The following is a 13,428-nucleotide window of genomic DNA, read 5'->3' as shown; positions in this document are numbered from 1 at the left end:
GCACCGTGGTGCAGTCACACTGACTCGCAGTGATGGATGAGACAATCCCTGTGTACGGAGATTGTTTGGTGCTCGCAGCTCTTTGAGTAAATGACACAGCACAGCACAAGCTTCATTATCAATATTGCCTGGAAATATCAAAAACATTGGAGGCCGCAGTTTAATTTGGATGCTTATCATAAGCTCGGGAGAAATGGAAATGTGTGACAATAACAAAACACTGCAGCAGTGATGCCAAGCAGCCTCGAGCAGCTGATGAATTTCCAGGCCATGAGGGATGGAGCTGCGGGTGCAGGGGGATCCTTCTCCAGCACTTGTTCAAACAAAAGTGATGCCTGGAAGTGACAATGTCTGGAGCTCCAGCAAATATCCCTGCAGCCTCTGGGGCCTGAGGAGATGTAGAACAAGAGTTGCTGGTGTCATGGGACTGTTCACATCACTCAGCTGCAGGGCTCCTGCCTGCTAAATGAAGCAGATTTTTCTCCATAAAGGCAGTGGAGCGATAGACTCTTCACTGCACAAGTTCAACCAAACGCTTGGAATTACCCCAGGAAGGTGAACTTCCCTCTCTCCCAGCTCAGAAAGTTTGGAGACTGAAGCCAGACAACAAATAGCTCCTCCAGGAAGGTTTTTCAGAGGTACATAAGCACCTAGGCATGCAGACAGCTACCTAGTGGAACTAATTTGTTTACAACATTCACGGAAAAATCTTAATAACCAATGTCTATATTTAGCCTTAATGCCTTTGAAAATCCAAGCTCTACATCCCTGTGCTCACTATCCCCATCCACTGCTGCAGGACTATGGGAAAAAGCCAAAAATAAACCCACAGCCTGCACGACCTGGTTCTGATTTTGTCAAAACCAACCCAAAGGCTGCTGCCCTGTTTGGACTCTTAATTACCCAGCTCATTACAAAATCAAGTCCACTCAGTTTACCTGAATTACCCCCTGCTTTTCCCACTGCTCTCCCCTCCCCAGATCAAACCCCTGCTCCATCCTGCTTGATTTCCATTGTGATTTGCCAGACAGCTCTCAGCTGCAGGGGAAAATAAAATCAATCTATTTTTCCACTCCCTCATCCAGCACCTTCACGCTCTGCCCAGCATTGAGCCTCACGCTGGCAGAATGAGCTCCCCAGCAAGTGGCCACCACCAAAGCAGCCCAGGGCCATTTGGTCACAGAATTTCAGAGCTGCTGGAGCAGGGGCTGCAATGATCTGCCTGACTGTGCCACAGGCTCAGGAGCAGAGTTTGGGCTCTGTGTAATGGGATTGCACTTCAGTGGTTTCAGGATATTAATAGCAGGATTAACCTGAAACAGCTGCAGTAAAAAATTGATTATCAAGAACAATAAATCACACATGCAAGTAGCCTGGGGCTTTTTTGCATTGCAAAGCCATGAGTTTCTCTACAGGACTGTAAATCCCCCAGAACAGAGCAATACCTAGGAAAAATCCAAGCAAAATATGATTAAACTATTTTGGGAATGCAGAAGGCAAAGGAGGAGAAGGCTGCTGGATTTTACAGCTCTAAGATACAGACACAAGTAATGTGACTTCTTTTTCCTGCCCCTCCCCACCTCTACCTGCTGACCAGTTCTTTCCAGAAGACTTTGGGAATGATTTTGCAGGGCCTGGAGCCAGGACAAGATGTGGCTGTTCTGGGCATGAAGGACATGGGAAGGAGTGTGGCTACTTCAGCATCCAGCAGCTGAGTGCTGGCCTGCTCCCCCTGCATTCCAGAGCCCTGAGCTCCCTGGATTTGCTCCTGCAGTTTTCCATACACGACCCCTGGAATGCAGAAGGGCCACTGCCAAAGGCTCAGCCCACAGGAACAAGAATCCAACAAAGCTGCAATGTTTGAAGGACACTGAAGTACCAGATACCCAAATCCACCCCACAAAATCCACAGCTGGAACGTGAACTGTCATTTCCATGCAGGCACAAGTGAATAATTCCTGCACGTGGGCTGAGTCATCAGCTCCCAGCTCCTGATCCAGACAGGAAACATTGAGTGAGCCCCAGGAAGGGCCCTGCTCACACCGAGGGAGCTGAATTATTTCTTGCATTGGGGCAGAATCCTTGTATATATACACACCATATCCCTTTCCTCCTCTCCTCCTCATTTAGAGAGCACATGGAATTCAGGGCTGACACTCAGGATGGATTGCACTGAGCTAAAAGAGACACCAGATACACATTTATTTGCAGAAAGCCCAAACTTCCCTGTTTAAATCCCTTGGCCATGACTGATGGTTGGTATTTAAACAAGAACATTGCGTTTTCTGAAGCGCTTTATCCACTTTAATTAAAAACTTGTATTTCTAGAGCAGGACAGGTGTGCTGTACACCAGCAGGAAGTTACAGTCCCCACTTTGGGTTGCAGGTGGCTTTTTGCAGTAACCAGCACATAATCACTGCTAAACTGGAATAAGCACCATCGATTGCTGTCTCTAATAGAGGATATGGTTTTAAAGAGCTCACAACAGCAGCCTGCTCAAGCTTATTGTATTTATTGATCCAGACTGTGAGGACTGTAATCACGTGTGAAGCACCAGGTTATTCATCAGCTGTTGGCTATTCAAAAGGAGCACCCAAAACTGCTCAAATGGCATCAAAGAAGAGCAAACGCTGCTGTGGGAGGGCTTTGACACCATCCCATGACTGCAGAGGGCAGTGGGGATGCTCCAGGCAGGGCTCCTCCTGACCTCTGCTGGGTAAAAGGCAGAGCAGGAAAAGCCAAGCCCCACACCTCCCACAAAACATCTCACCACCAGAAACAAGAGGGGAGGCAGCCTCTGGCTTCAGGTGCCTGCACAGCAAAGCAAAAATAGCAGCCAGCAGGTTGGGCAGCCTCTCATCTAAATCAGATGACAGGAGTTTCCTCTTCAAAGCTGAACCTCGCTGCTTTGGTGGCAAACACCTCATTTTCATGCCCTTTTTAACTTGCCTCTTCTCATCCAGTGACTGCTGCTGCCCAGGCTCTGGAACTGCAATGTGACAACACAACTGATCAATGATCACTACTCACCCTTTTTTTTTTTTTTTTTGCCATATCACATGGCATCCACCACCCCACAGCCTGGGCACAGCATCACAGCTCCTTGGGGCATGAGATCCCTGCTGGGAGCAGCAGAAAGGAGTTGTTGTTCCAGGGAGGATGAACAGGGAGCATCCTCACTGTCTTGGTTTGAACAGACAGGTGTCTGCTAAGGAAGGCAGGAACCTCCCATGAAATGGAAAATGTAAACCCCTTCCTCTGAATTATTATCATTTTGAAATTAAGGGGCTCTCAGGCAAAGATATGGGAGCAGGAATAACAGTTCTTTATTAGGGAAGAAAATATAAATAAAATAAAAAAATGCAATACAAAACACCACTGCCAGAGTCAGACCATGCCCTGCCCCCTGTGTGCCAAGGCGGTGTCCCAGCCCCATCCCAGGGGGGCTCAGCCCTCCTGCAGCCCCAGCTGTGGCTCTGCTGCAGCAGGGATCCTGCACAAGGGGGGAGTTTTCCTCTGCAGCTCCAGGGCTGCTGCAGATGGGCCTGGGCTCCCTCTGGCCATGCAGGGCAGCAGAAAGCTGCTCCTCTGGCAATGCAGGGGGCAAAGGCTGCTGTGCTGTGCCAGGCTCAGATTGGATCCAGGCAGGAATGCTTGGCTCCTCTCCTGGGCGCAGCATCTCCCCATGGGATGCTGGGGTTGGATCAGCCCTGCAGGGACACTCAGTGGCCATGGACAGCAGAGATCTCCTGGAGGGAGGGTTGGCTGTGGGAGAGAGAAAGAAACAACTGCCCCATGGACAGCAGAGAGCTGCCCCAGCTCTGACAGGTGGGGATAGAACACACAGCCCCATTTCCAACCTGAGGCATTCACCAAGGAGAGCACAGCACCTGTGTGAGAAGGAGAGGAGCTCTAGGTTGGTCAGGAATCATTTCCAGACATCCAGAACTCTCATTTCCAGACGTCCAGAACTCTCATTTCCAGATAGGTCCCCAGGACACCAGTCAGGAATCCAGGCACAAACCCACACATGACACAGCACAGCCTGAGCCAAGAGCTGAGCTGAAATTCATCTCCTGAGCCCTCCAGAGAGAGCCAGGAGTGACACCCTGCCCGGGGCAACCAGAGCCAGGTGGAACACATGGATGGAGTTTCTTTAGGGACTGATTTTGTTTCAGAAGTCCTAAATTACCCTGGCCAAAGGGTAGGATGTGCAGATGAAGCGTGTACCCTGGCTACTGTGGTACTGTCCTCCCCTGTGTTCCTTGCAGTCAGCAGTGTCAGTGGCTGCTGCCATCTCTTCTTTCCCCAGATCACCTCTGTTCTCTTCATCTCTGTGTTCCCCAACCTCACTCCGACTTTCCCACCACAGCCTCACGACAGATGCTTTTCCCAAGGAGCACTTATATGATTTAATGCCTTTCTGGTGCCCAATCAAACATTCTACTTAAAGAAGTCCTAAATTAGCCTTGAGTGTTCCTTGTCAGATCATTAGCCACGTTGGCTTTCATGCTATTTTCCACTTAAATCTGGGCTTTAAGGGTTTTCTCTCTCCAAGCTGTTCTAAAGACTCCTGTGCTATATATCAAATAAAAGGTCTCAGTTGCTGTTCTGGTGTCACAACACCCCAGTGTTGGGGATTTTTGCAGTGTCCTGATGTGACACTTAGACTTGAGCTCCTGTCTGCTCTGTGTTGCTGTTTATAGCAACAGCAAGCACTCAGCCTATTAAAATTTGGGTTTTTCTGTGCCTTCAGGAGAAGGAGGTGACCAGAGTCTGGTGCTGGGGGAATGAGGATCTTTGGTGTAGCAGGTTGATATTTAAATGTGCATCACTACAGACAGTCCTGGTTTTGGAGGATGTGTCCCTATGCCCCAAATCAGGGAAATTATTTGGTTCTTAGAAAGCCAAAGGAAGATCAGTGGTGTTTGCAAAAAAAAAAAAAAAAGTCTTTTACAATTTGCTGCAGGCTGCATAGTCACCCATGAGAGAACAAGCCTTGCTTTTTCTAGAATTTCTTGTTAAAATCCCTGCCAAGTCCCCTGCCTAAAGGGTAATTCAGAATTCCCAAGGTTAATAATGCTAGCAGCCTCCTGGCCTATGGCTCTGCATTTTTATACATATCCCAAATGCATCTCATTTACCCCTTAAATGCTCTGGGTTGTACCAGGGGGAGAAAAGCTCCCAAGATCAAACACTGAGCAGTGTCTCCTAATAAACTCTGCTAAAATGCTGTGGAACAGGGCTCATCCTGCAGGGAGAGCAGCTCAGGAGCTGCAGGAACAGCCTGGGTGGTGCAAACAGAGCTGCAGCCTCAGCCCCAGCACTGACCACTCACAGAGACAAATTAATTCCAACAATAATTATTGTGCCAACACTCAGCAAATATCCTGTCACCAGAAACTTGTTTGAAACTAAAAATCTCCATTTTCTTGGGAAGGAAAGGCTCATTCTGAGCCAGCGAGGCTGTGGGCAGTGCAAGGAGACAGAAGGAGGGTTGGGAAGCTGAGGTGGCATTGGAGACTCTACCCTTTGGTGTCCCCAAATAGCCCAGAGGGAGCTGCAGATGGGACTCACCCAGCCTGAGGTTCCTCTGCAGCTCTGAGAGCCTCTCTGTGCTATGGGAGCAGAGGGAAAAAGGGGGAAAAAAAAGGGAAAAAGGGGGGAAAAAAGGGGGAAAGGGAAAAGGGGAAAAAGAACCATTTCCATCAAGCAGCAGAGCAGGGGTCACCCAGCTGCATCTTCCTCCATAAAAATCCTGCAAGGGAACACGAGAAGGAACTTGGATAAGGAAAAATTGAAACCCTGGGAGTGTTTATTGGTAGCAGGAGAAAGGGGACTGGAGGCTGTGAGAAGGGAAGGCTCCTGGCAGAGCTCAGGGAGGAGAAATTGGCTGCACCAGCCTTGGGTTGTGTGGATTGGAAGAGCTGGAGGTTTGCAGGGAGCAATAATACAGTAATAACTTCACAAAGCTGGGGAAATGCTGGGACCTGGGACAGGCACACTGCTGGCAGGGCAGGGAGGAGAGGTTAACACAGCCCCTGTGGGCTGAGGTGTGAACACAGATCCTGCTGGAGCCCCAAAACAGCAGCCTGGCTGCCTTCCCAGCCCACCCTGCCTGTGTCCAGGGAGGAGGAGGGTGACAGGAGCTGTCTGTCTCTCCTGCCTGGCAGCTGGCAGCTCTCCTCCTCCTTTATCATCCTGCCCTGCTCATTGCCAAGTTTTTATGCAAAGCAGAAAAGCCTCATTAAGTGATGCTGAGAGCACTCCCCTCTTGGTGTTAGATGTGACACCCATCTAAGTGAGCAAAATGTTCTGGCTGGGTTAATGCTTTGTGCAGGTACAAAATGACTGGGGAAGGTGCAGAGTGGGATGAAATCCGGCCTGGGGAGGAAGGAGAACTGACTGAGCTTGCAAAGTATGTCAGTCTCAAAGCTGGGAAACAAGCCCAGACATCCTCATTGTAAGTCTGATATTCAGCTGCACATGCCAAATGCCTTCTGACTTCTCTGACAGAGCTCCAGGGAGCAAATCCAGAAGGACAGTGACATCTCCTCTGGTTTAGCAGCGTTTCCTGCAGTGCATGGACAGGCAGAGCTTGGTTTCATGCTCCAAGCCCCATCCAGGCAGCCTTTGGAGGGATTCCCTGGGGTCTGGTCCTCAGGGGTTCAAGAAGCATTCGGACAATGCCCTCAGGCACAAGGTGGGATTGTTTGGGTTGCCCTGTGCAGGGCCAGGAGTTGAACATTGATGATTCTTGTGGGTTCTTTCCAGCTCAGGATATCCTAAGATTTTCAATCAGGCAGCTCTGTTGCAGCCAAAGGTGCTGCTGCAATTGATACTGGGTGAGTTTGTCCTCATGGCTGGAACTCCCTCTGTCCATCACTTTCAGGAGCATCTGACCCAAAAAGTGTCAGCTCAGACCAAATCCCTGTGGCAGATGTTGTGCTGTGTTCAGAGATAGGGTATGTGTAGGAGTGTCGGGGGTAGGATGGTCGGGACAGACAGAGACGAGAGATCTCTGGAGCCAGGTCTGGAACTTGGGGTTCATTGCAAAGGGCCTGGGTGCAGGGCCCTGCTGGGAGCTGCCAGACACAGCTCAGAGCAGGCCCGAGCGAAGAGAGGGGAAGAGAGGGTGAGAGCATAAGAGAGCAAAAGGGTAAGAGAGCGAGGTTCCTGTTACAATACAATAAATCTTCTTCTGTGTTGAATATTCTGATTCTCACTAACCAATCCAGTACAAGATACAAATCCTACAGCATTTCCATACAGCCTATAAGAATAATTACATTACCGTACTGTGTTACATTTTAAACCCTAAAAACTCCTCTTTGGGCCCCTTCTGCCAAGCTGTAGGGTCTGCTCTGACCCTTGGGCCTGTCTGCAAGCAGAGGGTGTTGTTCCATCAAAAGGGGATCACCTTCAGCTGGCCACACCATTGTTTTCCAGTTGTTCAGTAACTGAGCTATCTCATAGCTTGCTTTCATTTCAATCTCACTTATAGTTTCCATATTCTCAAAATCTTTTGCCAGACAATCACATTTATAGGGCTTTCCTGTTTCATCTTCCCCAACAGGTGGGAACTGGAGCACCCCCAGCCATGAGCTAGGCACCCACAGAGCCTGAAGAGCTTGGGGTACCTCTGGAAGGAATCCAAGGGACCAGTGTGCCACAGGGCTTTGATTTAATTGTTTTTCTCTGAAAAGGGCTGTGCTGAGGGTGTGGTGGGAGCAGAGGGCTGGGACAGTACCTGTGCACCTGCAGGGAGTCCTTCCTACCTGGGCAGCTACAGGGAGCACCAGCACATTGAACTGCTGGCAGGGGGAATGGCAAATTCTGACTCTTCTGGATAATAGGAAATGAGGTGCTGAGATGGAGAATCCCAAATTAGAGCACTCTGGGCATTGCCAGTGGTGCTTTTGGAGCTGCTGGGAAGCAGGAGTGGTAACACCTGTGCACAAAGAGCTCTGGGAGCTGCTGCTGAAAAGCAGGAACTTGGAGCTGCTGGGGGAAGATTCTCCTGAACTGGTGCCTGAGTGAATCCCAAACACCTCAGAGCACCTGCTGCCCCCAAAATGGGGCAGACAAGGATTTTATCTCCCTTTTCTTGGTAATTCCTTAATTATGGACATCTCCAAAGGTTACAGAGGTGGTGCCTGTGCTGTTGAATCTTGCACTGGGAGCAAGAGTTCATTTGCTTCTCCTCTGCTTAAGTCATGTAAAAATTGTTTCCATCTGTCTGCTGGAAAGCAGAGTAGAGGATGTGTAATTGCAGAATTTGTCAGATAAACCAGTGTTTAAAGTATCCCTCCTCCCTGCATCCCATTCCATCTCCTCTCCCTGTCTCTTGTCTCATTCAGGATATTATTAACTCTCTCTCTGCAGCCATGGCTCTGCTCACAGCACTGCATTAAACCAAGCAGAGCAACAGCTGCTTGAGATGCAGCAAAATTCATCTTTGCTCTCTTAGCTGGAGGCCTTGGCCCACACCAGGGAGAAGGTAAGAAGCAATTCATCCAGGAAAGCTGGGAAATTCAATCTGTTGTAGCAGGGAGGGAGGTTTAGGCCCCATGAGGACCCTTCTGCTCCCACAGTCCCTGCTGGCATTGCTGCTTTCCAGCAGGGACACAGTGACAGGCAGATGTTGATTTGGAGTCTTCATTCAGCTGCCCAGGTTAGCAGCTACTCAAAGCCTACTCTGAATTCAGTTATCTTAATATGGTTTAGGTTGAATGAAGATATTTTTATTCCAGGCTAAATGAGGTGTTTTTAATGTCAGCTACTAAATTATCTCATGTAATCTGCTTGCTGCCTCCTGCTGAAGCAATGAGTGTCTGTGCTTGGGAGAGGCAGAGTAATTTCCCTGCAAATGTCTTCAGAGCAGCACGACTGTGACCTTACACTCTGAGACACGTGACAGAGGTGCTGTGGAGCTGCCAGGAGCAGAAATCCCTTCCCCAGCCCAGGGGGGATCCAAGAGGAGGCAAAATAATTCAGGAGAGGGCTGAGACTTGTTGCTGGTTCTGCCTCTGTAGAGAAATCATCTCCTCACTCACCATTTAGATTTTATTTATTTACCAGTATTTTTTAATGGGAATCTCATTGATGGTACTTAGGGGCAGAAAGTGGATGGTGGGGTGGGCAGCTCTAGCTCAGTGTACAATCACAGACTGGTTTGGGTTGGAAGGTGTTGCAGTGTGTTGTAAACTTCCTTCCCCAGGTGTGCCTATACCTCTCTCCCTTCCCCCTTGCCCCCATGCTGAGTGAGTCCTGTCAATCAGGCTGAACATTCCAGCAAGGCGTCGTGTGGTTGGTCAAGTTCAAAGGATGCCCCTCAGGCCCAGGGGTCATTGGCCTGTCTGGGTGTCATCTTCCCCTGAGACCCTGCCCCTCTCACCTGGCTGGTGGCTCACCTGTACCTCCCCTCCCCCTGTCCCTGAGCTTAAAAAGGTGATCAGACCATGCGGCCGAGGTTCTGTTGGAGCAGTTGCTCACGTTCAGACCTCTGTAACCATGGAATGAACCTCTGGACATTAAACCCTCCAGCAGAATCCTCTCCTTTTTCTCTTCACCATCGCCTGAAGCCATTCCTCCTGAGGTAAATGGGGTTCCTAACAAGCCTGGCCTTGTTCAGTGCCCAGCTGCAACCACCAGCAAGCCAAGGTATCTCTGGGGTGATACACCGCAGTTGCTGCCTTTGGCCCAGCAGCGAGGGTCAGACTGGCCCAGGCACAATCTAACTGGGAATATTGGGATTCATATTCCAATAGAAGGGACCTTAAAACCATCTTATTCCACCTCCTAGAGACCAGCTTGCTCCAAGGCCCATCCATCCTGGCTAGATCCAGGTTCAGGCTGGTAATTCAGGAATTGACTGATGGCAGCAGGAGGAAGGATGTGCTGCACCACAGCAGCCTGAGGCTCAGCCCCTCTTCTTCTCTTCCCAGCTGGCAGCTCTTCCCTCTTCTCCCACAGCAATTCCCTGACTCATTCCATGTGCGTGTGGATGTGTGTGGAGCAGTGGTTCCTGCAAACCCTTCATCCTCTATGGGCTGCTGAAACCACGGCCACTTATTTTGTTTCTTCAGCTATAGCTGTGCTGGGAAGGCCCCAACGAAGGAGGAATGATGAAGAGGACTCCATTGATATCAGGCTAATTTATTATACTTGATTATTATACTTTATTATTCTATACATCAAAAACTGAATCTCCCAAGCACTCAACTCTGCACACACTGCACTCGATCTCATGACTGTCCTAACACACACACACACACACACACCTGGCCCTGATAGCCAAGGACACAAAACATCCTCACTTTGGGTAAACAATCTCCATACTGCATTCTACTTTTGCACAAACACAGGCACAGCAAATGATAAGAATTGTGTTTTCTTTCTCTGATGTTCAGAGAATGTGAAACCCAGAAATATTATTGAGAAGAATTGTGCCTTGCTTTTCTCTGGGAAGAGAAATGTGGCAACATTCAGCACCTTCCCTATCCTTTCAGGGAGTGTGTGAAATCAGGGCCTGGGCTCTGGTGTCTCTGTGCCACCCCTGTGTCATAGACATCTTTTATGAAAAATCCTTTCCTTAAGATTTTTTCTCCTGAGAAGCTGAAAGGCCTCAGGAACAAAATGTAAACAATGGTTATCTGCTGCTGTGGAATGCAACAGGTGCATCTGGGATTGGTCTCATAGGGTTGTTTCTAATTAATGGCCAATCACAGTCAGCTGGATCAGACTCTCTGTCCAAGACAAAAACCTTTGTTACCATTCTCTCTTTTTCTATTCTTAGCCAGCCTTCTGATGAAATCCTTTCTTATATTCTTTTAGTATAGTTTTAATATAATATCTATCATAAAATAATAAATCAAATCTTCTGAAACATGGAGTCAGATCCTTGTCTCTTCCCTCATCCTCAGACCCCTGTGAACACGGTCACACCCCTGTGGCAGAGCTGGCGTGTCCCCAGGTGCCCAAGTGACCACTGTGCAGTGCTCAGGGTGGATTATCACGTCACAGCCCTGCAGTGGCTTTGCTGCCTCAGAATTAAGTCCCTGAGGGACAGAGCCCTTCTTACTCCCTCCAGGAGGGAAGTTGTGCTTCCAGCGAGAGGAACCTGCCTGCAAACAGGCTGGGCATGTTCAGCCTCAGGAAGTGGCTCTGGAAGCAGCTCGGGCTGAGCCAAGCAGGGAACTCCAGCACCTGGAGAGAGATTCTGAGTGGGGTTATGCAAAGGGTGTTTAACATTCACAGCAGTGCTGGCTGCAGGGTGAGCTGCTCCTCCTGCACGGCTGGGAGCTCAGGGAGGGCCACAAAGGCAGCTCCTGGGGAAGGAATAACATCATTCCCTACAAAAATCCCTTCCCCAGTCCAGGGGGGATCCAAGAGGAGGCAAAATAATTCAGGAGACAGCTGAGACTTGTTGCTGGTTCTGCCTCTGTAGAGAAATCATCTCCTCACTCACTATTTAGATTTTAATTATTTACCAGCTTTTTTTAATGGGAATCTCATTGATGGTACTTAGGGGCAGAAAGTGGATGATGGGGTGGGCAGCTCTAGCTCAGGTTGTACAATCACAGACTGGTTTGGGTTGGAAGGGACCTTAAAAACCATCTCATTCCACCCCCTAGCTCCTCCTGCACGGCTGGGAGCTCAGGGAGGGCCACAAAGGCAGCTCCTGGGGAAGGAATAACATCATTCCCTACAGTAATCCTGCTGGCTTTACCTTCTGCATCCAAAGTGGTGAGATCAGGTGCCATCTAGTGTAAACCCTTCCTCTTAAAGCACATCTGACTCCATCCACTTCTTTCTGTTATTTCTTCCTTTCCCTGCTTTCATAAGCAAGCTCTGAAACCCTCAACTGCTGGAACAAAAGCAATTCAGCCTTTTCCCAGGAGATTCTGCAGCAAAAAGCTCACCAAGTCCTCCTGGTGTTGTCTGCAGTGCTGAAGGGAAGGTAAGAGGGAGATCTACAGCAACACCAATTCCACAGCCCTGGGGAAACCGGGATGGGATGGCATGGGATGGGATGGCATGGGATGGCATGGGATGGGATGGTTCAGTCTGTGGCTGGGGGATGGCACAGCTGCTCTGGGCTGTCCCATGTGTCCCTGGACAGGTCTTCTCCCTCTGTGGCATCTACAAAATGGTTGTGGAAATGGTATGTTGCAGGGAAGAGTGAATGGGCCTGATGTTCCCTCCCCCTGGACAGGATGTGTTTGTGACCATTTCCACGTGCCCTGCCCTGGGTTTCAAGGCATGAGAGCAGATTCCACAGCCCTCCCACCCCTGCTGCTCTCTGTGCTGACTGTTCCTGGGTATTCCCTGATCAGGGTCCCTGTGGGAGGATTTCCAGCCCTTCCAACCCCCCCAACCCCACCAGCAGGTCCCTGGGCACTGAAGGCAAAAGGCTGATAGCCCCCTTTGAGTGAGAGCTCCTATAAATCCAGCTAGCACAGATCAGTGCAGGATATGTCTGTAAATATTTATTCTTTTCACTCCTGCCATTTGACTCAACAACCATCGACTCCTCATGCTGCCAAGGTGTTCTGTGCTTACTGAACTGGAGTGTGCCTGCTCATGCAGGGATCCACAGCCCCAAACTCCCTCCTCGTGCAAAGGTGACTGGAAAATACTCAGTGGAACCCCAGTCAGAGGTGTAAAATCATGGGGATAATTAGGGCAGCATGAACTGATATGCCTTGAATGTTCCCACCAGGGGATTCCTCCTCTTTCCCGAGGACCCGGGTTAGTTTAAACAAACAAACAAACCAACAAACAAAACAAAACAAAAAAAAAATTTAAAAAAAAAAAAAAAAAAGGAAAATCTGTTCTTGATATTAAAATCTATTCTGAATGCCTTCAGTTCTCCTAAAGTGACAAATGGCCAAGAGAAAACAGATCAAACAATCCTCTCAGAGATGTCATCACACCCAGAAGGCAGGGGCTCAGTCCGGCTGCGAGAGCTTTGCTCGGAGCAAATCCCGGGATCTGGAGCTCCAGGGCACGGCAGTCCTGCCTCGGGGGAGGAGAATGAATATTTCAAAATGTAATCAGAGTCATTGGGGAAATGTGACAGGATTTAAGCGATGACATAACACGCTTGTCTTGTCTTTGCTGCCGGTGCTAATGAGCAGAATTGAGAGCATTAGCGATCCACCCAGGGGCATTAGCAGCCCTAATTGGTCTCATCCTGGGCTGCCATCCTTTGCCTGCCCGCTGCTCTGCAGTTACTCAGGCTTTACCACAGCGCTGCCCATCACCTACACCTGGTTGTAGCCGGGTTTTATCACTTTGTCTCCCTAAGAGACGCCAGAGTGCTTTTTCCTGCCTTCTGGGTGTGATGACATCTCTGAGAGGGTTTTTTGATCTGTTTTCTCTTGGCCATTTGACACTTCAGGAGAACTTAAAGGCATCCAGAA

Source organism: Melospiza georgiana, chromosome 20, assembly GCF_028018845.1.
Source record: "Melospiza georgiana isolate bMelGeo1 chromosome 20, bMelGeo1.pri, whole genome shotgun sequence".
NCBI classification, from domain to species: Eukaryota; Metazoa; Chordata; class Aves; order Passeriformes; family Passerellidae; genus Melospiza; species Melospiza georgiana.
Note: the sequence above shows the minus strand (reverse complement) of the source record.